This window comes from Xenopus laevis, chromosome 6L (assembly GCF_017654675.1).
Source record: "Xenopus laevis strain J_2021 chromosome 6L, Xenopus_laevis_v10.1, whole genome shotgun sequence".
In the NCBI taxonomy this organism is placed as follows: Eukaryota; Metazoa; Chordata; class Amphibia; order Anura; family Pipidae; genus Xenopus; species Xenopus laevis.
Genome location: NC_054381.1, coordinates 147054005 through 147080736, shown reverse-complemented (window position 1 = coordinate 147080736; position 26732 = coordinate 147054005).

The window sequence follows — 26732 nt, the reverse complement described above, 5'->3', positions numbered from 1 at the left end:
CCAAATCAATGGAGCATGGGCAATGAGCATATCTGCTTCTCTCAGCCTGCAAAATTACGCAGGCTAACAACAGTCTGTGTGTCCATAGCCTTATCTAGTTACATACTGATTTTTCTGCCGATGGACTGCTGGGGGTGGAAGGGGATGATATCATTCCAGTAGTAGTAGCAAAACAATTTGTTTTAAAATTGACGTGCAATAAAAATTGATGTTAGTCAAAATTATTTGGACGGCCCTTGACTTTAATGCGTTTGTACAAAATTGTTGCGCGTATAAAAATTGGCGGTCGTGTAAAAAATTTACGCATTGACTTCAATGCGATTTTGCGAATTTTCACACTTTCGTGAATTATGCGACAAAGCGAAATGGGACAGATTTACCCATCACTACTAAAGAGTGACTGAAGTTTATCAGAGCACAAGTCACATGACTGACGGCACCTGACAAACCAACAACATTTCTCATATAAGATTTCAAAATTAAATATAAAACATCTGTTTGCTCTTTTAAAAAACTGATATTAGTGCAGAATACTGCTGAAGCAGCACTATTAACTGATGTATTTTGAAAAAAAAACAACAAAAAAAAACATGTTTTCCCATGACAGAATCCCTTTAAGAGGACAATGCAATAACTGGTGCAGGTATATACTTTTATTCTTGTTATTACGGTTGACCATTAATTGCTACATGCTTGTTGTTATGGGTTACTAGCCCTAAAACAAACTGAATCTGTTGTTATGTTCAGGAAAACTTGCAATGTATATTTTAAATTACCATGAGAAATGATACACTTATGCTAACAAGGGTTTTAAATAATGATGGACGAATCTGGCGTAATTCGTGAAACAGCGTCTTGTTTTTGATGCCAGCGTCCGCTTTTGACGGCGGCGTAAAAAAAACGGACTCCGTTTTTTCTGACGCTGGCGAATTTCCACTGGCAAATTTTCGCCGTGGTTTCTGCGGATTTATCTGCTGGCAGCGAATCTCGGGAATTTGCCACAAATTCGTGCCTGGCGAATAAATTTGCCCATCACTAGTTTAGAACAAGAGCTGCACCAGATCTCTAGGAAGCATTTCTGCTAATTTTAGAAAGTGGTGTAAGGACAAAATGTATTGCAAGTGGTAGTCAAGAATCCCATCACACTGGTATGCACATGTTACTTATTATTAATAAGGTCAGATAATACACAAAAAGGGGGAGCACTCCAAGGCTACATAGTGTATATTAGATCACCATTTTTTCCATAGCAAGTTAAATCAGCCCCTAATTATGGTTCCTCAACCCCCATTCACCTCTTTCTGAAATGTATCTCTTTGGTTGTTTGTTAAACACTTGCACACTGAAGCATCTGGAGTATCTGGAGGAGGGACACTAAATACCAGTAGTGATGGGCGAATTTGCGCGATTCGCGAAACGCCCGCGAAAATTCGCGGCAAAAATTCGCCAGCGTCAAAAATGTTTTTTTCAAAAAACGGACAGAAACGGGCGCCGGCATCGAAAAACGGCCGCCGGCGTCAAAACGGGCGCCGGCGTCAAAAACGAGACGCCGGTGCCGTTTCGCGAATTTTTCCGCCGTTTTGCGAATTTCGCGCAAAATTCGCAAATTTTTCGGCGAAGCGAAACGGCGCAAATTCGCCCATAAATAAATACCAGGAGTTGATAGAAGCATATATCTTATAGAAGAAGCACATGTCTTTATAAAATTTATAAAACAACCTGCAAGATGTTGGGGGATCACACGGAAGTAAAAGGAGGGTGCTGAAGCCATTTTAGGTCATACTTGAATGGTAAAAAGAATAGAGATCATTTTCAGGGAGAGATAAACAGTCTCATGATTAGGCTGACTTGAATTAGATTTTATTTTTAGAGATCATCACAATTTCCCATCTGATTTCCTTTTGCTGATTCTCTTCTACTTTTCATGCCCATATATTTCTAGTTAGCTGCATTACTTGCTTCAAGCACCACTATTGAATTCTATTTATCTTCCAATCTGTAAGTGCAGAATTACTTTTTCACATCTTCCTCTTATCTTCTCCCCGAAGGCCTCTAAACATGACCTATTGCTCTAAAATGAGCTTCTGCAACATTTAATTCTCCTTTAGTCACTTTATGTTCCTGGGTATTGGAAATAATATGATGTATTTCACAACAACACCCCCCCCCACGCATCAAAAGTTATTTGGAAAAAAATAATCTATTGTTTCTTGTATCAACTTATTCTGAACTATACGTTCAGAATAAGCTTTTCATATATAAAATACCTAAAATGTTTTTGTAGATGCGCAAATATTCTTTCAAAAATATCTTCTATTTCCCGCTCCTTTTTCACTGAAAAAATTTACATTTACAGAAGAAATACTTGTGACTGTAAAGGCATATTACAGGTTATTGAATGCAGTAAAAATATTCTTTACTTTGCACATTTGCTTTTTGTAAATAACAGAAAAAATAGCCATATTTCTGGCCTCATGTACAGAATTCTCCATTAAATGTTACAGCAAAAGAACCTTTAGGTTGATAATTTGAAGGTCAACTTTTTTTATGTTTGAACCTCAATTTTTTATCTGACCTGCAATAAGCAGGTAGCATCTATTCTGATGCTTTTTAACGTTTCTGTGAAATGGAAAAACAAGGGACGATACAGCAAATGCAACTTCTAATTGCTCAATATTTTCCCTTTAAGATTCTCTTTATTGGATCTGCAGCTCTGCACTGAATATAATTTAAACCTTAAGTTCCTTACAGTGCTGTTTGACGTCCAATATTGCCGCACTGAGAGATTTTGTCATGAATGAGAAACCTTTAAATACACTATATCTTTCCTAGTATCAGGCAGTTCATCCAAGGGTGCACCAGGGACCAGTATTCACAGATTGCATGGATAATATTTTCAGCTGGATCAGTTCACATGGGTGAATAATATCAAGCTAGGAGCAGAGGTTATCTCTATTCCTTGTTTTTACTGTAATTTCCTGCTCAAGTAAAACCATTTTGGAAGATACTAAGAACAGGACAAGGCTGGTAACATTTGGCAGTGTTTGAACATTCCACTTGTATTCATAAAACCATTTGCAAACCAAATATCGAGCAGGTATGTTATAACTTATTTAATAACTATAACTCAGATGATAATCCTTGATTGAGACTGCGCATGACAAAACTACCCACTGAGAGTGACAACAACTCTAGGACTGTAAAAAGTCTTGCTTCCAAATATTTCCATTGTTTTTTTTTTTATTGCAATACATTTTTATTAGCATTTCTAATGTACAGTCTGTAAATACATATATATCTATATATCTGTTACAAGAGTTGAATCCATAAAAGCATTTTAAAAGCAAATTGTACAATTTTGCAGTCGGGGAGGCCCCCATTTATGACAGGTTGAATTTTAGTGGTATTAGAACTTTTTGAAACCACGATAAAACTCTGTTTTTCTAAAACCACGAATGCCAAAACGTTATTAAAAGATCAAAATAGAAAAAGTATGAATAGAAAAAAGTGCTGAACAATCTGGGAAAAAAAATACAAACATTTCTAAAACCTCTATAAATTCAAGGTTTTTGGACAATTACGAGCGAAAAAATATCCGAAAACCTCTAAAGGGGTTATTATCTAAACTCTGAATGCAGAGAATCCAAAAAATGTGTTTGTTTTTTTAGTATAAAATAAGAGTTTTTTTAAAAAACACACATTTTTCGGAATTTATTATACCCGAGGATGGAAAAAATCAGAATCCGAAAATCTGGCATCTCAGACCTGCCGAGGTTGCATATAAGGCAATGGGAGAAGTCTCAAAGATTTTTTGATCTGCGCTGGGTTCAGAAATTTTTGGGAATTTATTATACCCGAGGATGGAAAAAATCCGAATGCGAAAATCTGGCATCTCAGACCGGCCGAGGTTGCATAAGGCAACGGGAGAAGTCTCAAAGATTTTTAGATCTGTGATGGGTTCCGGACAAAAATCTGAAAAAATCTGAGTTTTCAGGTGGAAATTATGGGAAATTCATAAAATTTGGATTTTTTCTTGCAAACAACATTTTCGGGAAAGTGTATTGATAAATACGTAGGAAAAAACCCGTACGAATTTGGTCTGAGTTTTTTCAGATAATATTGAGATAAATATTAAAAGTCTGAATGTTAAAAAAAAAAGTCCAATAAGATCATCATAGCTCCTTTTGACTTCTAAGGGACCTCGACTGCTTTTAATTGGTGCAATTTTGTGTTAGAGTTTTCATGGTTTTTGCACTTATTGAATCTTACATTTTTAAAGCTTTTAAGAAAAATATGAAAACCACAAATACGTGAAAAAAACTGAAATGTAATTGGTAGTAAATGGGCCCCATATTGTCTGTTCCATATAGTTACTCCAAAAAAAAAAATGTCAGTTAGTACAAACCAACACATTCAACACTTTGAAACAAAGAACGTTTCACATTTGTTCAAAAATGTAATTACCTATAGTTAAACAGTTAAAATGTCTATGACTGCCTATTTATGGCTTATTAAATTTGCTGCTATAGAGAAAGAAGAATGTCAGGGGTCTTGGACCCATAGCTATACCTAATCCAAGGATTCCAAGTTAATAAAAATTTCTTGTGTGTGTCATGTAAGATACTAGTCATTTTTTTCTTGAAATGTTATCCAATCTATTTTGCTCTTAACTGGGTCTAGTGAAATTTGATTAATTTCCATGTCCTCGCTTAAGTTTGCTTAACAGCTGTCATAGTAGCTGTAAACAAGCGGAATTGCATATTATTTAAATCCTTTTTTTACCTAACAATACTATGCCAGGATCTTTTGGAGTTAAAATTTCAAATAAAGAAAACCATGTTAAAGATCCATATCCAAAACTTTCAGCATTAGGATTTTATTTCAATCTTTCTTTTTTGTTTTTTTTTTCTTTGTGCACAGTGACTGCACAGTTGCATGTTTGTGGTTACTGCCAAACTGAACCAGCTGTTATGTTCTGCAATACCACAGTGACTGCATAGTTGCATGTTTGTGGTTACTGACAACAGGACATGCAGCATTGTAGGCATTAGATAGAGGGGATTAATCCTCTCAAAATGTTTCCATATGGTTCAGTGCACCACTATTTAGCACAATATACATATACAGGTATGGGACCTGTTATCTAGAATGCGTGGGACCTTTGTTTTTCAGGTTTTTAAAGGATCTTTTGCAATATGGATCTTCTCTTAATAAGTCTACTAAAAAATCATGTAAACATGAAATAAACCCAATAGGATTGTTTTGTCTTCAATACAGATGAATTATATCTTAGTTAGGATCAAGTAAAAGGTACTGTTTCAGGAAATACTTTTTAATAATTTGAATTATTTGGATAAAATTGAATCTATGGGAAAAGGCCTTTCTGTAAATCGGATTTTCTGAATATCGGATACCAGTACCAGTAATCTGACATTTGATCTTTTCAGTTTATTCTGTTGGATAATACAAGTATAGGATCTATTATCCAAACTGCTCGGGACCTCGGTGGAGCCCTGCTGTTCCCAACAGCAAGCTATGTGCCTCCTCCCTTCTCCCACTACCCCATTTCTTGGGGAGGATGGAAGCTGTTTAAGATAAAAAAAAGGCATCCAACCCCAATGCTTTTCTCTTTTGTGACTTCCCTCCTACCAGACTCCTGAAAACGACAACGTTTATAATTCTTATCCTTTAACCTATTGAGTTCACAAATTCCTAAACCAGTTATGGTCCTGTCGTTCTTATCTCATTAAACATGCACAAAATAAAATGGTTTACCTATAGAACACATTTTATTCCTTAAACCTAACTATCTATATAACCTATTATGTGCTCATTGCTCTATATCTATGTGCCCTATTATGTGATGTAGAAGGAGCTTTCTGCAGCTCACTTTTTCATTTTGTATAAATGCCCTTTTATTCATTTTATATATTTTAATCTACAACAGGATTTTTTAAATCCTTTGACAAACTTCAAAATGTAATTTGTAAATAAAATATATAGATTACTTCTAATCATTACAGTAAACACCATAAATGTAAACAATGTTACATTTATTAACCCATCAATGAAATTGATTGCTACAGAAATGTACACGCAATGCTATTTTTGTGAAATTACAATCAAAATATATACAGCAGCTCAATGCAGAATGAAATAACATACATGAGAGGCTCATAAAATCCCAAACCTTTCATTTAAAAATCCATATGTTAGAAAAGAATTAAATGCACAATATAATACTGATCAAATACATGTGCTATAAATGTAGAAATATTGTACTTCACAGCAAGGTGGAGAAATACAACTGCTCTCTAAGATCATTCATGGTAGCAGTAATTCCAGCGTCATTGCAGGTGCAAACAGATCAATTCTCTTTAATGCACTGTACCTAACACTATTGCATCTCATTTACACAAATAGATGCAACTGCTCATGTGTGTAATAACTGAGGCAGGGTGTTGCAGAACTGGATGAATCCACACAGAGATGCCAGACTACAATGTAGAACTCAGCTTTATTCTAGTTTTTCCCTTTTACCAGAAAAAATTATGGTTTAATAAATAGGCCCCTTAACATTCTTACAGGAATGGATGGAAAACATTACATTGTGCTTAAGAAAACAAGCCCCAGTGCTAAGACAAGCTCACAGTGGTGTACTACTAAAGAATCTCTTTATTCCTATACTAGTGGCCTTGTCACTGGAGGGTACTAACCCTTCCTGGCCTCCTTGGTGGAGCATCTGGCTGCTCTACTAACTACCTTGATCCTGCCTCTCACTCCTAGAGTGAGCACAAATCTTCTAATACTTTCTACACTGACAGGGCTAGCCTCTGTCCAGGCCTTTCAGCACCATCCCCCTCCACCAAGAGGGGAATCAAAAGAGAAAGTGCATGTGGTGCCGTCCCCTTTATGAACTAGCGAACATTCACACCATCTTTTCAGTTACTGCACTGCGAGGAAAATACTTTAACCCAGGAATGGAAAACATCTTCCCCACCCAACGAATCAGGACCACAACCTTCCTCGGGAACTACCTGAAATAAGGGTTTTCAAAACATTTACCCCACACTCCCATATACATAACATTTTGTTGCAAGCAGATTATTGAGAACTGTGTTTACAATAATGTAATGTTTTCCAGATATTTTGGACAGAAGAAAAAAAAATCTGCAGAGTTTTCTTCCTATTTATAACACAAGGAAGACATCTAGATCAAAATGAAAGGAAATGGGAAAAAATGTCTTTGTTCAATGTCAAACTTCTATAGGTATCTATTATGTTTTCATAACTGACATGTTCATACTGTACCTGACAGTTAAAGAATAGGTGTAAAGGTAGATCTAATTAGGGCTTTGGCAGATTTTTCTCTCAGACCTTTCAGCAGACCCTTCAATGCTTGATCAATGAAGTAGGAAGACTTGTGTTATGTCTGTAAAACATTTTGACTAAAAAGGTGTCGAAATATGACTTTAGTATTTTAGAAAAATATGTATAATTTAGAGAGGGTGCAAAAATATATGTCTAGTGCATATCTTTTGGCTGTAAAAGTCTGCAATAACTACCGAATCCACTTATAGATCCCACCATACTTCCAGTTGGCAGTCTGGAGAACATAAAAATGTGCAAAATGATGACCTAATCAATAGAATTTCTAAGATGAAGGGTGGCTTACCCACCCTAAAACATTAACATGTTTTTTTCACACTTGTGGCCTAAAATAAATGTGTATAGCACATGTATATCAAGGGGGTAGCTACACCACCACCACCTGTGCAGGAATACCACCACTACAATAACTGTCTAACCCTAAGTGTATATATATATATTTTTCAACAACTACATTTTTTCCATAAAGATATGTTTTACTTTAAAAAGCATCAGTAAGGCCAGGAGATTGAAATGTCCCAAATGCATTTAAACATGCTGTTATGTAAATGAAACCCATTTTTGGCAGCTATACTATTCTGAAATTGTTCTCAAGCATAACACACTGTTCCATTGTGACCCCTCACCTCAGATTGGCATTAGAATTGGAGAAAGAGTCTACACGTTGAACTGTAACTCTATACTATAACAAAGAGACTTGCTTGCCAGAGGTTCTTAAATAGTAAATGAGTTGAAATAATGTGGAACAAATAAAAGGGTTTTACTTACAGTGTACCTCAAAGGCTACTCCAAGGCGTCCTAAGCATTTGTCTCACTACATCTTGCTAAGTGCAACCTCAGTAGCTACCCTGCACTAATCCTCCTTGGTGGAAAACAAGCTGCCTTACAAGCTAGCCCTGTTTGACTAACAATTCTATTGGGTTCTAAAACAGATACCATCCTGCCACTAACATTAAAGGAAAACAATAGCCCCAAACAATGCAGATCTTTATACAAATATATTGCATAAAACAGCTCATATATAAAACCCTGTTTCATGTAAATAAACCATTCTCTTATTATTATTATTATTATTATTATTATTAATAATAATAATATATATTTTTAGTAGTATTTGCCATTGGGTAACCCTAAATAGAGAATTGCCATTTGAAGATATAAGGGCTGCCCCTGGGATCATATGATTCAAATAAAACAAACAAAACATACATGTTAGGTCACATGAGCCAATTATCTGACAACATTCTGTCTTTTGCTTCCACACTTCTTCCTGTTACAGTTAGAGCTGCAGTATTTCTGATCAGATGATCTCTGAGGCAGCACACACATCAAGGTAAGAGATGAATAATAGTAATATTTCCTGATAGCTATATTCCAGTTGGGTAAGATTCTTTAATAGGCCACTTAGTATGATGTAATCTGTTGCTTAAGTATTCATTTTGGGGGTAAAGTTTTCCTTTAACTCATTCATGGGATCCCTTGTCCCTGACCTCACTAAGGCCTTGGTTACCTTTGGATTTAATAATCTTACTGATGTCTTCCATCTCAGCATCCACCCCAGTCACCAGAGGAGTTGTGCTTCCTTGCCTTATATTAGCTACAGAGCAAGAAATATAGTCACTAACCTTGTGACTATGGGAACACATCTTCCCCCAGAACAAAGGTACTGTACTTCCTCATAGTAGGGATGACAATCTCCTTACATCATCTCCATAAGGTGTTAGAGCCAAGTGGCAGTGCACTGAGCTGAGCTCTAACATGCTTCATTAATGTGCGGTACAAATTACAAGCAGTAATAAATGGATTCAGTGTGGAAAATAGATGATAAAGTCTGAAATGATTGTATTTTTTACTCTGTAAAATAGTGTCATTAGTAATGTGCATTTAAAAAAATAATTAGGTGCCATGTCTGGGAAGTATGGACTTTTATTGTAAATACCTATAGTTTTCATAAATGTATATACATGTAGTTTAGGATTCTGCTCAAAGGTCTTCTAATACAACAGATAAAAGATGGTGGAACATGTTGCATTCATGTCAAAGAAAGCATATTTATACTTATAGTATAAAATAAACTATATGTCAGATAAAATTACTAATTATTATTTTGACAGAATTACGGTTAGCTGTGAGCAGCTGAATTGTGGAAATGTTTATCATATGAAATAGATTCAATTTAATTTTTTTTTTTTTTTGTTAAATTATACTTTCAATGTAATGAAGTGAAATAGCTCTACATTTTAAACCACATGAATCTATTTAGCATTTAGGCATATTTGCATAACAACGAGAAATAGGCAGTACATCAAACTTGCTTGAAAGCCAGTTCATTACTTATCTGGAAAAATAATGTTATCAAGAGGGAGCCCTTTATAAGGAATAAATCAAACGATGGGAGCTGTAGCCCTAATGCATTTCTTCTTAGTTCATTACATTGCAATGTCCACTTCTACATAATTATCAGTTCTGCGGCTTACTTCCATGGCACTGAAATCCCAGAAATACTCTTTTCTTTTAACCAAAAAACGTATTGCTTTACACCTGTTTAAAAATAATAATGATGAAAACCAAACAAAAAGAAAATTATATACTGTAGGCAAGCCATGCAGTTGCAATAATGTATTATTTAAATGTATGCTATTGTAATAATACTGGCAAGCAGACATCTTTCTATACACCCACAAACTGAAATGGCTAAATGAATGGGGAATTAAATGCATTATGTGTTCTAAACAGGTGATATTAAAAAGGAAAAATTGGCACCATTGTCTTTAAAGCAGAGCCCCTATTTTTTTGGCATTCAGTTGTAGGCAGAAAGGGCAAATGTTACTGACATATTGTACAGGGTACAGTATGCTTCTTTTTTTTTTTTTTTCTAAAATGGGATTAGTTGAGATCTAAGCATTATTGTTCAACCAAATTTACTCCCAAATTTATTTGAATATATTAAAGCACATATAAACCCTATAAACTAATTATTGTAAAATTGCTGAGTGCTCTATTAAGCACTTTTGCAGATTACATTTAATTTTTTTCCATCTACTTTTCTAGATATAAGCAGTTTTTAAACTAAAATAATGAATTAGAAACTTTGACACCTGCTGGTCAACAGTCGGCTCAAAGTTTATTTTGAAGGAGCATTTTGTGATGCTGTTTTGCTTGTAATTGGCCAGAGAAATGTCAGATGTCTCTTCTCTGCTTGCTAATGGCATTTTCTAAGCTGAGCAACATCATAAGATTCTGCTTTCCTCCATTTTTCCTCAAACTTATTTTGAGCTGTAGGCAATCAACCATGACTAGGTGATGTGGTTGTTTAGTTTTTTTTTATTATAGTAGCAGTTACAAAACTGCTAATATCCACACTACTGGTGTGGGACCGGTTATCCAGAATGCTTGGGACCTGGGGGTTTTCCAGATAATTTGGGTCCCCATACCTTATGTCTACTAAAATATAATTTAAACATTTATTAAACTCAATAATTAATTATCTTAGTTGGGATCAAGTACAACATACTGTTTTATTATTACAGAGAAAAAGGAAATGTATTATGTGACTATAATGAACTTTCTGAATAATGGATACCATACCCGTAATATTAGGCTTTGAACTGGGAACAGTTTACTGGCTGCTCTGTCTTTCCCCACTGGGCCAGGACATCAGTTCCAAGGTGATTCTGACTCCTTCATTTGCCTTCCCTATTCCCTGCATTCTAACTGATTATTTGAGGCCAGCTAATTAGAGCCAGCTATGCCCTATTTAAGCACTTACTGAACCTCATTTTCTAGCCTGAGCACTAAGGTAGTTTTGGTTTGAGTACTGTGGTTTGCCCTTGCTCTAGCTCTTCATTGCTCCCACCTCCCTTGCCTTGTCCCATATTCTGCTCCATCCCTTCTTTGTTTTTCCTCTGTCCCGCTCCAGTCTGTTTATTTTTCTTACAAACAGTTCTTGTTCCATAGCCTTTTTCACTGGAGCTGGAAGCTTTAAAACATGATGGCATGACTTAACAGCAGTATGTCCTTCATTCTCATGTTTAATTAAAGTGTAATATCAGAAGCTATATTTTAACAATAATCTCCATATGTAAGAGGCTTTAGATCACTATAGTATGGCTCATTAAAGGGTAAGCGTAAATACCGTGCGTGGTAATTGTCACAACACACCATACACCATACATATGCATAACTACTGTAATTTCATCCTGTTTCAGTGAGTCTTTTCTTGAACTGTAGATCATTCATTCTTTCTAAAGAGAGAATTTAATAAAGGCATTTAGCTTTTAGAGATCTTTGTGGTATTGCTCAACCCCAAGTATTCAAATAAAATGTAGGTCAACACTAAGTGAGAAAATAGAATACATCTTAGTGTTTGAATCGATTTACAGTTATACTCAACATACAGTAGTCTATTTAAATGAAATATCTCCAGAAATATCTTCCTTTGATAGACAATAAATGCACGGCTCGAGCGCAACGTTAAAATTAATTTCATTTTGTCATGTTCAGCTGCTGCCCTTCTCAGATCTACGAAGAACACATCTTTCTTCAATGTATAACAATGTATACAGGTAGGGAGCCCTTCTTCATGGCACACAGTTGACAGTACCTTGCAATATACTGTACAACTGTAACCCTCAAAATATCCGTTATTAAATAACCCAGCTATTTATTAAGCTTAGGGCAGGATGCAAAGTGCAAAAATTCGGCACAATGAATTTCTGCAGTTTTCTTCTATTTTGTGTTCCCTTGATGAATACAGTACTGCCTGGGTTCAGCACTGCTGTAGTCATGTTGAGTAAGCTGGGAAAAACATACAAGAGTTCTACTTCCTGTCCACTACCAGTCCCCTAATGTGTACATCATTTGGATGCCAGAGGATGCAGACTGAAAGGAGACCTGTAATTACCAAGTGCCGTATGGTGTGTGAAAATACAGGGCTACTTTGTATACTGTGTTGCGTTCTGCACCTTGTACCAGGTTTCCAATCTGGTGCTAAGGAGTCATAGCAAATAAATGATTCATGCTAATATAAAATTGTATGTACTTTTTACCTAAACATACATGGCCTTCTGTCCCCTGTTCCAGTCATGAGATTCTAGTTCATTAAAGTCCATTTGTCTCTTGTATTAAAGAGACACAAGTCCATCAAGTTCAACCTTTTAAGTCTATATATAACCTGCCCAACTGCTAGATGATCCAGAGGAAAGCAAAAAACCCCATTTGAAGGCAAAATTCCTTCCTTGACCAATCCCTGGGTCAACTTGTTTTATGAGCTATTTTTCATAACCCTGTATTCCCTTCTACAAGGAATCCAAGGTCCTTTTCCATTATGAATTTGCCAAGTTCATTCCCATTAAGGGTATACATGTCTAGCATATTTTCACATCCCAGGTGAATGACTTTAGATTTATCAACATTGAGGGAGTTATCTATCAACGGTCAAATGTTTTTTTGTACCTCGAATAAACTCAAATGAACCCACATCTCGAATGGTATCTTATATAAGAAAAAACTCGAATGGAAAAAACTCGATCCTGCAAGTTCGAGTTCCGAAACCCACGGGAAAAAACTAGAATCAAATTATTCAAGCAAAATTATTCGGTAAAACCCTTGAACATCATGCATCAGGTTCTTAGTGGGGTCCCTCAGGACTCTGTATAGGGCCTACTTTTTCTGTTCATTAATGACTTAGTGCAAGGTATTGTAGTAATGTAACTGTGTTTGCAGATGAGACAAAACTATGCAGCACAATTAATTCCATCCAGGATGCAACATTCTTGCAACAGGATTTTGGGTTATTTATTAAGATTTGAGTTTTCGAGTTGATTTTTTTGGTCAAAACTCACATTTTCGGGTTAAAAAAAACTCTACTTTTTCGAGATTTATTATACCCCGACCCTGGAAATAGCTTCAATCTGAAAATACAACATCTAAAACCTGTCAAGGCCATGTAGGAGTGAATGGAGGGGTTTTCCTGCCGAAATCTTTTTTCAATTTGTTCAGTTCAAGTTTTCGGGTTGCAAAACTCGAACTTGCAGAATCCTATTTTTTCCATTCAAGTTTTTTCTTAAATAAGATACCATTCGAGTTGTGGGTTCATTCGAGGTATACAAATTCTAACATTTGACCTTTGATAAATAACCCCCTAAATGAGATCATATTATGGTCACTATTACCCAGGGGTTCAATTACTTGCACATTTGCTATAAGCTCTTGGTCATTAGAGATCACTAGATCCAGTATAGCATTTGTTTCTGGTTATAGCATTTTTGCAGTCAATATCTGGGTAATTTAAACCTCACATTATCATTTATTTCCCAAACTAGCAGCCTTTTCTTTTTGTATCAGGAGCTTAGCCTCCTCCTCTTCACTTACATTAGGGGGTCTATAGTGACTCCTACAATTAATTTGCTGAACTCTTTACAATCAGTGAAAAGCTCCACACATGCTTCAGCCCCCTCATTTTCTAACACCTCCTCCTTTATATGAGCTTTTAAATCCTGCTTAACAAACAGACATACCCCTCCTACTTTTCTATTGCCTCTTTCCCTCCGAAACAAAGTATTGCCGCTGATATTAACTGCCAATGTGGGATAATTTGCTTATACCAGAAAAGTAAAAAAGTTACAAAAATGAATAACATTTAAAAAGTACTATTTAAATTTAATTTTATTTAAAGGGGAGGTTTACCTTTACAGTAACATTTAGTATGTTATAGAATTGCCAGTTCTAAGCAACTTTTCAATTGGTTTTCATTATTTATTTTTTATAGTTTTATAATTATTTGCCTTTTTTGTTCTGACTCTTTGCAGCTTTCAAATTGGCGTTACTGACTCCCTTCTAAAAACAAATGCTCTGTAAGGCTACAAATGTATTGTTATTGCTACTTTTTATTACTCCTCTTTCTATTCAGGCCTCTCCTATTCATATTCCAGTCTCTTATTCAAATCAATGCATGGTTGCCAGGGAAATTTGGACCCTAGCTACCAGATAAGTTAAAATGCAAATTTAAGAGCTGCTGAATAAAAAGCTAAATAACTCAAATACCACAAAAAATACAAAATGAAAACCAATTGCAAATTATCTCAGAATATCACTCTCTACATCATACTAAAAGTTACCTCATAGGTGCACAACCCAGATTTTTTTAAAACAACATCACCTCAAAAATGGGAAGCTACCATTAAAACCTCTATGTAGTCCTGTATATTAATTAAAAAAGATTATTAAAAGATGAATGAAAAAGGAAACCAGCACATATAATCGTAACCCATTAATTTCTTCGTCTTAACGGAGAGAAGAGGGTAAAACAATAATGGGAGACTAAGCTGCATTGCTGCTTTGGGGAAAAAGTGAATTACTTTACTTTGTTAAGTTACAAGTGAGCTATTTCTCTTTTTAGACAGAACAATCTTATTAATTAAATCTAAAATGACTTTCAAGAAGGAAGGCAGGGTGTGGGTATTTAAGGCATGTCTAACTTGATGTGGCTGGGGTGGCCCAGATGGGTGTTTCAAATGGACCTGTTTTTTATTTGGGAATTCAGGAAGGTTTAGTGGAGAGGCTTAAATAGATGTTAAGTTGGTCACACTTGCTGTTGGCTGAACAAGTGGAACAATTATATATGGCATCTCTATTGATGACAAATTTAGGTCCAACCGCAATCAGATCCCTACCTCTACTAATGTAAACCAGCTCCTCCTTCCTAAGCCCCCTTCTGCATGTCTTAATTCCTTCCCTCTGATAACAATGTCTGAAGTCTCCAAGCTTCTCTTGTCCTCCCCACTCACAACGTGCCCCCTTGACCCTATTCCTTCTTCTCTGCTCAAACACTGTTGCAGAGCTTACACCACTACTTACTCACATCTTCAATTCTTCTCTAGCTTCTGGAACCCTCCCTTCTCCTTACAAACAGGCCTGTGTAAAGCCTATTCTTAAAAAGACCACGCTTGACCCATCCTGTCTATCAAATTACCATCCTGTCTCCCTTCTACCATTTGCCTCTAAACTCCTAGAGCAGATTGTGTTCTCCCGTATTACTAACTTTCTACACACCCATGATCTGTTGGACCCTCTGCAATCTGGTTTCCGGCCTGGTCACTCTACTGAGACTACTTTGTTACAACTATCTTCAGGTTGCCAAAGCCAAAGGTCACTTCTCCATCCTTCTCCTCCTTGACCTATCATCTGCATTTGATACAGTTGGCCACTCTTTCCTGATGCAGATTCTGTATTCGCTTGGCATCCATAACCAGGCTGCATCTTGGCTCTCTTCTTGCCTTTCTAACCAATCATTCACTGTCTCCTATGCTAACAAAACCTCATCTCCAGTTCCACTTAATGTGGGGGTGCCGCAAGGCTATGTACATGGTCTGCTGTTGTTCTCCCTGTACACTCTGTCTTTGGGAGATCTCATCCATTCAGTTGGCTTTAATTATCATCTGTATGCTGATGATACCCAAATATATTTATCCACCCCTTCATTAACAGCTGAAACAGAGGCTCAAATCTCTAACTGCCTCCTAAATATCTCAAATTGGATGAACCAGCCCCACCTCAAACTCAACCTAACAAAAACTGAACTAATCATCTTTCCACCTAAGCCTGGTCCAACTCCCCTATTTGCTCATTAATCCTGTCAACTCAGCACACTGTCTGGGGGTAATCTTTGACTCCTCTCTCTCCTTCTCTGATCATATTAACACCACTGTCAAAACCTGTCACATTTTCTTACGCAATATTGGCAAAATCAGTCCCTTCGTTTCACCTGATACATCCAAGATGCTCATGCATGCTCTCATCCTATCCCGACTAGATTACTGTAACCTTCTACTAACTGGCCTCCCTAACTCCCATCTCTCCCCCCTACAGTATGTATTAAATACTGCTGTCAGAATTATCCTCCTCTCATCCAAAAGGGTACAGGCCCCTCCGCTTATCATGGCTTCCTATAAAACAAAAAATAACTTATAAACTCCTCCTCATAACCTTTAAAGCCCTTAATTCCTCTGCACCTAACTACATCTCATCTCTTGTTTCTCTATATGTTCCTGGCCGAAACCTCTGCTCCTCTCAGAGCAACCAATTTTTTGTACCCCCCACTACTACTGCTGTTTCCCATATCAAACCCTTCTCTCTTGTGACTCCTTATATTTGGAATGCCATGCCTGAATCTCTCAGGAGAGAATCATCCTTCAGTGTTTTTAAAATGAAACTCAAAGACTACCTCTGGGAGCACCTGGATAACACCTGAACTGGCACTTATATAACAGTGTAACAAACTGTAACCCACAGCACCTTCATACCTCCGAATTGTGTCTGTATGTTACCCTCCCATTTAGACTGTAAGCCCTATGGGGTAGGTCCTCTAGCCTTTTGTTTCCTTGACACTGAGCACTTAATCTGTATTGCAATTATATTTTATATTTATGTGAATTGTTTTTCTAATAATGCACTTATTGTTACTTTTTATTTCAATGACCCCTTGTTTGTTACTACTAATTTATTATTTCGCTGTACAGTGCTTTGCCCTCAAGGAGCGCTATACAAATAAAAATATACATACATACATACATACATAGGTGGTCATCTAGTTGAAATGTGATAAATGTTTGAAAGACTGGCTCAATCAATCAGAACAAACTAAATATGTGATCATGTCATATGTATAAACAAATGAAAACTGAAACCTTATTAAGCATTTATATTACATCTTATCATTTTTCATTGAAATGTTATAGAATGTTGGTAACAGTACCACGCTTTAGAAGCCAACACTGATTTTTCTGTAGAACCCAAGAGAACAATGAAAATGTCTGATTTCTGCAGTAGGCCCAGATATCTGAAACAGAAATATTAGTGAAGAAAGCCTCTCAACTGCAGATATTTTCATTAAAAAAGGATTACAGAGGTCCTGGCCAGAATTATAAAAAATATAAACAAACAGAAATATGTGGAATATTATCATATTTAATGGATGCATTTATCATCCTGTTAAATAATTCAGTATTGCTGTTTACACAGCTTCCTTGCATACAAGAGCAATGTCAGCAGCCTGAAATGAGGATGTGAAAGTTTCCTTTTGTAGCTCTGTTTATTCCTTGCTAATATTGAGTCTTATGCACCCAGTGAAGATACATGATGGATTTCATACTGGGAATAATAAAAGCAAACACATGAGTGTACACCTGTCTTACAATGGTAGCCCAAATCTTTCAGTATGTGCTTACGCTATCCAACTTATTCTTCCTGCTACTCTTTATACAGATATTACAATGCAGCTTTTAGACTTAGAAAAACAGCTGCAGTTGCAATGCCTTTTCCATGGAAATCTGACAAAACATAACTTTAATTGATGTTGCCATGGTTACATGAAATATTCACTATGAAAAGTCTTTGCATGCTGTGCACTATGCTTGGTCTGTGACTTTTCCTCAAAAGCAAAAAAAAAACAGAACAAAGGAAAAGCTTTCTTAGCAAATATTTATAAAAGATTAAAAATAATCCTAACAAATTTAAGTTACATATTTACAGATGAGGCCGCCATAAAATATGGCCCGTTATCCCTGGGAATTCTTACCTCAGTGTATGACATGTCTTCTTCTTACATTTTGTCTTTGTTATAACATTTTATAATTTCTTGGCTTGAATGTGGTGGGACATGGTTTGAAATGGGAAAGAAGTGTTATTAGAGAACCTAAAAATTATAAATCAGGACACTATAAGGCAGACAAAGCCATCTTAATTCATTCCAAGCATATACAGAAACTAAAAAAAAAATGTATGATACTGATAAAGCAAGCTATTTCTAGATAATTGGCTCAGATGGTTCACCATGTCCCACCCATAAACGGACTATAAGGGGCACATTTACTTAGCTCGAGTGAAGGAATAGAATAAAAAATACTTCGAATTTCGAAGTATTTTTTTGGCTACTTCGACCATCGAATTGGCTACTTTGACCTTCAACTATGATTTCGACTTTGGATTGAACGAGTCGCACTAAAAATCGTTTGTCTATTCGACCATTCGATAGTCGAAGTACTGTCTCTTTAAAAAAAACTTCAACCCCCTACTTCGCCACCTAAAACCTACCGAACATCAATGTTAGCCTATGGGGAAGGTCCCCATAGGCTTTCTAGCCAATTTGTGATCGAAGGAAAATCATTCGATCGATGGATTAAAATCCTTCGAATTGTTCGAATAACGCTAAATCCTTTGACTTCGATATTCGAAGTGGAAATATTTAACTTTGACAGTCGAATATCGAGGGTTGATTAACCCTCGATATTCGACCCGAAATAAATGTGCCCCTAAGTGTACCTGTTTTCCTTTGGTACCTTGCTTTGCCATGTGCTGTTGTTGTCATCAAAAACTGTCAATAGTTTGAGTTTTTGGATAATGCCCAGAGATGGGGTTCATGACATCTAGATTGTTTAATATTCTTCCCATAAAGCATTCTTTTTTAATAGCCATTAAAGGGGTTGTTTACCTTTAAGTTAACTTTTAGTATGTTAAATAATGGTCAACTCTAAATAACTTTTCAATTGGTGTTCATTATTTATAGTTTTTTTTTCTTTATTGTCTTCTTTTGACTTATTACAGCTTTAAACTGGGGCCTTTGACCCCATCTAAAAAGAAATGCTCTGTAAGGCTACAAATGTATTGTTATTGCTACTTTTTATTACTCATATTTCTTTTCAGGCCTCTCCTATTCATATTTCAGTATCTTCATTCAAATCAATGCATGGTTGCTAGGTGTTACTATCGGTATCCCAAACCAAGAACAATCCCCAAGGCCCCAGTCACTGCTCAGTCTTCTGTCAATAACAACCACCTTTCGCTTTAGAAGGAGCCCTCCACTACTCGGGTGCCACCAGGTCTTAACATGAGAGGACAAGGGAGAGAGTTCCTGGCAGGCAAGGGAACTATGCATTGTACTGAAGCGGAGACCAAGAAGCACGGTCGTGGGACAAGCTTGGTTAATACCAATCGGGAGCATTAGCAAAGAATGGCGAGACCCGGAAGAAGTCTCTCACACAAGGATAATTTGGACCCTAGCATCCAGATTTCTGAAATTGCAAACTGGAGAGCTGCTAAATAATTAAAAAAAAAAACACAAATAAAAAATACTACATTACTGTCTACATTATACTAAAAGTTAAATCAAAGGAGAATTATCCAATCAATGCAAGTATTGGATATCAAATTTGGATATAATTACAAAATACCTACCATGAATTATAAAATGAAGACAATATTATTAACTAAACTGATCTTGGTTTCACATTGTGTTCTGGTTATGTAATGGTTAAATCATTCCATAGAGCCTTTTGCAGCAATGATTACAAATATGTAGTGTTTATGTGTCATCTGATTAAAAGGTTTGCAAATAAAAATAATTGTTAAAAGACTTGTATGGAATGTTCTCCGTCCAAACAATATGAATTCTATTTGAGTATTGGTCATAGTCACCTATTTTTTGTTTTTTATTTCCTTTGCTTTATCCAGATCTCCATTATTGTATAACTTAGATTACATTTCTTCCATTGTGTTGGGAAAAAATATCCAAGGGTTTATTCCTACTACTCTAGCCTCTCATCACACATTTATTTACAGCAATAATTGCAATTCTTTGGGATGAGTCAGACTTGTTCCATCAATTTTCTATGAAGATGACACATTGCTACACTGGCATGTGAAGGCAAAATAAAAAAATTAAAATGTCAGTTGTCCATGATGAAACAATGACAGGCCTTACTTGGAGCAAGATTACATTTGATGAGAAAAATGTATCCCATGGATTATCTGATGAAACCATTGGGTCAAATTTAAAATTGAATTAGGAGAAAAGAGTATTTTACTGGATTGAATGTGGCTTAGTCTTGTACCATTAATTGAATCTCAAATAAAATATTTGTTCAACATTAGTGATTTGCAAAATTTTTCACCAAGTTTTGCTGCCAAAAATAACACTTACAGACTCAAATGGGTGAAAAAAATGGGTCCATGAAAGAAATAAATTTGTTCTGTCATCTCGTGCGACAAAAGAATTTTCCAGCAAAACAGCCCATCACTATTTAACATATGTACAGGGATATGAAAAACTCAATTTCCTCACTAGAAAATTTTCTCCAAAAAAGTCAAACCAAAACTTTTTTTTATATTAGAAGCAAACATTTTATGAACAAATTATGATTTATAAAGAGCTAAATTACAAAACATCACATCCTTTTCTATCTCACCACTTGTAAAGGATTTAAAAGTTCTGATGGACCAAAATTTGTAGAACTTCAAACCTTGCTGAATAATTTTGCTAATCTATACATTTTGAAGCAAGATAAGGCCAAGATCACCTTGTTAAATACTACATAAGGCCAGCTGATTTTGATGGCTCAGTCAACAAAATCATACAGTCAGCATAATAATCATATCAGTCAATATACGGATAGAAGATCAGGCAACATTGTTATTAAATGTAAATTTGGAGAATCATAAGACATTAGATGATACACTTACCTTTTATCTTATCCAAGTAGCCAAATCACTAATCCCAAAACAGTGGAAATCCAAGGAACTCCCATCTTTTAATGAATGGATGAGATCTATAGAAGAAATAAGACAGCTAGAGGAGTTAACGTACATATATCACAGCAATAGTGTAACTTATTGGAAGATTTGGACCCCATGGTACAGATTTAGAGAAATACTTGACCAAAAAGAAAAAACAAGAGGGGAATAAAGTAGTAGTAAGCAAAAGTAATTATGTATGATGGATAAACATTGAGTATATGCTGATGTTGTTATGAAATGTGGGATATATGACTAATGTACTACCCAATCAATCCCTCCCCTGTATTTTTTTTGTATACCCCCCTTTTTTTTTTTTCCTTTTCTGTTTATTGTTTATTCTGTTTTTTTTGTGAGTAAAAATAAAGAAAGACATTTTAAAAATTGCTAAAAAAAAAAAAAAAAATTACAATCAGGCACTTGCAATTCATTAATATATTATGACTTCATGGCAAGATGACTAAAGGGGATGATTGACGCCTCTACATATGCACTTTGCTTTCTTTTAACCTATGCAATGTAAGTGCTATCAAACAGTATACAACACAACTAGTTATAGTAGTTAAAATACATTCAGAAGTCATCTTTCAAAACAGGATGACATTTTCCTAACCAATTAAACTAACAACAGGTATCAAATATTAAAGCAATTTCAGGGGATGTAAAATACTTTTGTGACACATGTGCATTGTATAAAAGCAAGATATATTCTTGCTTGAAAGCAATTTCAGTGATCATGGAAACCATTATACATCTTTACAAAATAATAGATAAGAACAGGAGTATAGTTTTGAGAAGTAAAGATTCCTACAAAGATAAATCGTTTCATACTTTTAAGTGCAGAAATATAGAATATGAAATTAACACTGGGCTAGTTTCTATTTCTCTCTGCTCTTTGAAACTTTGGTTTAGACATATACTTTATTCACATCAAAATAAATGTTGTGCGTTCAGGTTGCACCACAGTCAACAATACAATTTACTTTTCCCCTGCATACATATTATACATACACAAGGCACAATCCAAGACAGTTTCCCAGCATTGCTTCACTTCAGTTAGGGATTGTAATCAGCAGGGTTTAAAATAAAAATAGCAATATGAGCAGTGTGCTCTTTTGACAGTAGCTATCCTGTCAAACCAAGATAAGAGACCCCGTATTATAAGCTCTGAAATCCTCTGTAATTTTCTTAATTAGGGGATTGTAATTTATCTGAAAAAGATCTTGGAATTTGGGGGTGGTACTGTAGTAATAAAAGATATCTAAGATAAGTTGTTTTCCAATTGTAACCAAAGGATATTAGTACCCTTTTGCTCTGGTTACCTATGTTTAAAAGAAGTGCCTCTGTTTTAGCCAAATTTAGCCAAGTGTTAACAAAGAGGGAGACTTCTATAAGCAACAACATCAATATAAATGTCTGTATTTTTTTTTTTACTTGAGCAGCTAAGGGTTTTATGCTGATAACTTTTAATAGTGGGGACAATGGGCATCCCTGCCAAGTCCAATTATTTATTAAAATAGAGGATCCCCATCTCCATTTATCTTAAAGTAAGCTTTAGGGTGTTGTAGGTGAATCACTCTTTTGGTAGTATTGGCAGCTCATCTTTAAACAGATAGAGAGATATATAGATTCACAGACACAGGATTTTCAGTAAAATGTGCACGTTTTATTTACACAGTGCTTCACATATAAAAAAGTGACTTTTGTCTTGCTAAAATGGAATGGGCTTTGTTTCTGGACTGACAACATTTTCTTTTGGTCCAGATGACCAGATGATCATTTTTCAGCATTAGTAAGGACTTGTTGCTTCAGAGAGTTACAGATGCAGCCACTTTGGTTTGTCTGTTTGACACAGAATAACTAAACACAGATATCCCATTTATCTCATTTAACACAGAAAACTGTGTCACAACATCCCATCTAATTAAAGCATTCACCATTGTGAACAAAGGTGCTTTGGTATGTTAATGAAAAGGTTAAATGCATTAAATGAGTTAAGATAACTTTAGATAACACAGTTTCTTCAATTAACTCTGAGTCATGACGCATTTAACTCACAAATCCAAGTGGCTTCATCTGTATGTACTATTTTTATAAATTGTAAAAATCTGGAGTTGGGTGGATGCTATATATATATATATATATATACATATATATATATATATATGTATATGTTTTGTAACTTAAGTATCTGAGTTTTTAGTTGAATTTTAGTTCACTTAGCAAATTTATTTGTAAGAGAAGTAGATTTACCTCTGATAATGGCCTAATGGGCCTCTCATAGTTTTGCTTTAGATTCAATCAGTCCTTTGTTACTTGTGAAAAAAAATATTTTATGGCATTAATTGTTGCATTTTCTGTTTCAATATTTTGTAAAATGGTTCCACTGAGACACCGATGTGATTGCTTTGGGATTCTAGGCAGCAATGGAAAAGATAGTTTGATGGGGGCATGTTCTTAGTTACAAGGAGATTAAAAGCATTTTGTTCAGCTGTGGATCCCCAATGTTACATCCACAGTCAATTGATCAACTGTAAGGGGATTATTTATTAAAGGTTGAGTTTGTGAGGGTTTTTCAACCTCAAATAAACTGACAATTTAAACAAACTTGAATGTTTGCTTATTTATGAAAACATCTGAATGTAAAAAACTTGATTGAATGCAATTGGAGAAAAAACTTGAATACCTCAAACTTATCAAGTTTATAAGATAAAAAAACTTGAATACCTCAAATTTATTGCATTTTTGGGCGCAAACCAGCATAATAAACCCAACTTCAGATGGTTAAAAGGACCGCTGCTGTTGACTTTTACATGAATTTGACAGATATTTTTGGATTTGAACTTTTAGCAGCTTTGCGGCATAATAAATCTTGAACAATTCTAGTTTTTTCCCCCAAAAATGTTTGGGGTTTTCCAGTGCAGGTAAAAACTTGAAAAAATTGTGAAAACTGTACATTTTACGGCATTTGAACATTTCGGCATTGCTCTTTAGAACAGCATAAAAAGGTTCACCAAAAATCTTGTGCTAATTTACCTTTTGGATAGTCTTTCAGAATTACATAGGAGAAACCACAACCATTTTCCTTAAATTTCAGTTAAACTTGCCTCAAGCTGCCCCCCCCCTCCCAGTAGCCAGGCACAGCCCCATGGCTAGGGAAGCACTGTTCTTTGGTGTGAAAAACACATGTAAAATTAAAATATATAAATATAAATATGCAAAAAATATGATGCTGTGATATTGAGTGGGTGTGGCAAAGGTGGGCAAGACAAAAAATAAATTTAAGGAGAAATATCCTTTTATTAATTTTGTATTTGTTGTCAGGTTCTAGTGTCTATGACAACATTTCCAAACTTTGGGGTTAATTCTAAAGATCACTTATGATGAACTTGCTTGCTCTCCTAGATACTTATGGAAACAATTGAATGTTTTTATTGTTTTCATGTGTGTGTACCCTAACCTGCTGTATATTCTTCCTCAAAGGGATGCTACCAATAAGCAGAGATCAGAAGGTATTAGCATACCTCATGCGGCACACATAGCACTGCATTAAAACAAAAAATATGAGATTTTAACTCTCAGTTTTGGGGCATAGACAAGTAAATATTTTGTTGTAATTACAGTCATGTAAATACCTTCAGAAGGTTTTACACTGCATGTCTTGCATTCTGAAGGGCTCTTTGGCTCCTTCTAGCCCTTTAACTGGCTTAAAAATTAGAAGTAGGCTTAGTAATAATAATTTCTTATATTTTCTGATTTTAGAAATTACAATGCAGATGATATACAGTGGATACTGGATAAACAATGAGTTGTATTGCAGGCACAGGAATCATTAGGGGTTTGGTTTAAAAAAGGTTTGTAACTAGCAATTAGGAATTACTTGTGCTTTTTAAACATCAGAGGCGTTCTTTTAAATTCTCTGACAAAAAAAGTTCATGAATATTTTAGATGGAATTGAAGGGCATAAAAGTATCCTTTTAGTTGAAGTGTTTTATTATTCAGCACTGAGAATAGAAACAATATCCTTGAATATGCCAATTGTTTTTGCATTTACTGCCTGTAATGTCCTGGCCTGAGGCCTATTGTATGTTTGTAAAACATTCACTTTCAATTCCAGAAAATGTTCCAAAAGCGTCAGACAAAGTGCACTTGCTAAAACAGCCTGGAGTAAATGTATGTTATAGGTAAATATGAGTGTTAAAGTATATGCATAATGATGTTTAACACATGGACTTAGCACTTTCCATTTATTTTGTTGCTGTTCTTAGCAGATTTGGCTCTTGGCTCTGTTAACATCTGGGAGCATTCTCAAACTGTGATTGACTGTGTGTTTGTCTAGACTTTTTACCTTGCCTATAGATTGCATTGACTTTCTAGTACTAACCTTATGATCTCTCATAAGCAATTTTGGACAATATTTTGACAATTTCCACAATAGAATTGTGTGCCTTGTCTAGTACAATGGTGGTATGAGCTGCCATTGTTGGGAAGGTGACCAGAAATGGTAAACCAGAGTGCAGAAACCCCTGATATAAAGAACTTATATTGATACAGAATTTGTTCTTAAGCTGTATGGAGACTAAATATCAGGGGTATATTTACTAAAGTGTGAAATGTCAAATTTGATTTCAGATTTTTGTCAAAAAAAAAAGGCACAATATTTGCAATTCATTAAGACACAAGCGTGCAAAATTATGGCCTATTAACATTGCATTGATAGGTATTCATTTCTTTATGACTATTTTGCAACTTCAAAAACACCCCAATTTATCAAGGAGCCAAAATGTTTTTTTTGCCAAAAAATATCTCTCAAGATTTAGGTTGGCAAACTACTGTTATAAACATTCAGATAATATTCTAGTATTTCATTTACCTTCTCCATGTTAATATCCAACATACATCATTGCTTTATGGCATTCATTTTCCCAGCATGTTTTTCCCAACATGTTTTTCCCAGCATGTTTTCCCAATACAAATGTATGGGAAAAATACTCAAGAAGAAAGTCTGCATTTTATTAAATATGCACCTAAATCTAGTATTTTTCTTGTACCGGAGCAGGCAAAATCTCTAAAATGTATTTCTAAAAAGTCCTTTTTTTAAAAAAAAAAAAAAAATTCAATAACTACTGTATGTTTGGAATTAGGTACAGCATATACAGTATTTAATCTTAGATGTGTATATATATTATACTGTTATTGTAACTGTGCATATTATCACCTGAAGTATAACTTCAGTATGTTGAGTAATGAACATTTTTCAAACGTTATCACCTACAAAGCAATATGTAACTAAAGAAAGTTTGAGGGGCAGATTTATTAAGGGTCGAAGTGAAAATTCGAATTTTAAACTGACATTCAACATTTTTTAAAATCAAGTTTTTTTAATTTGATTCCAATTTTTCTAATTCAAATCAAATTCGATTTGAGTTTTCATTTCGAGCTGAGAAAATTTGATTTTATGAATGAATTTTGATTGGTCAAATTTCGAGTTAATGGGAGTTTTAAAAACTCACATGAATTCAAAATTCAACCAAAGCAGCAATTTTGAAGGTTGATATGAGCACTCTGAAAGGTTCATTAGGGTTTGAGAGAAAGTTCATTAACATTAGCCTTTTTAATAACAATTTTCATTTAAGCAGCACTCAGTGGAAAGTTGGTCGATTTGTCCATAAAAAAAACACATGATTTTATTGTTGAAAATACATTTTTAAACCTTTAAAGAATTTGTTTTTTATTTTTATAATTTTTTTTAGTGACCAAAAGAAGGAAAAATTTTA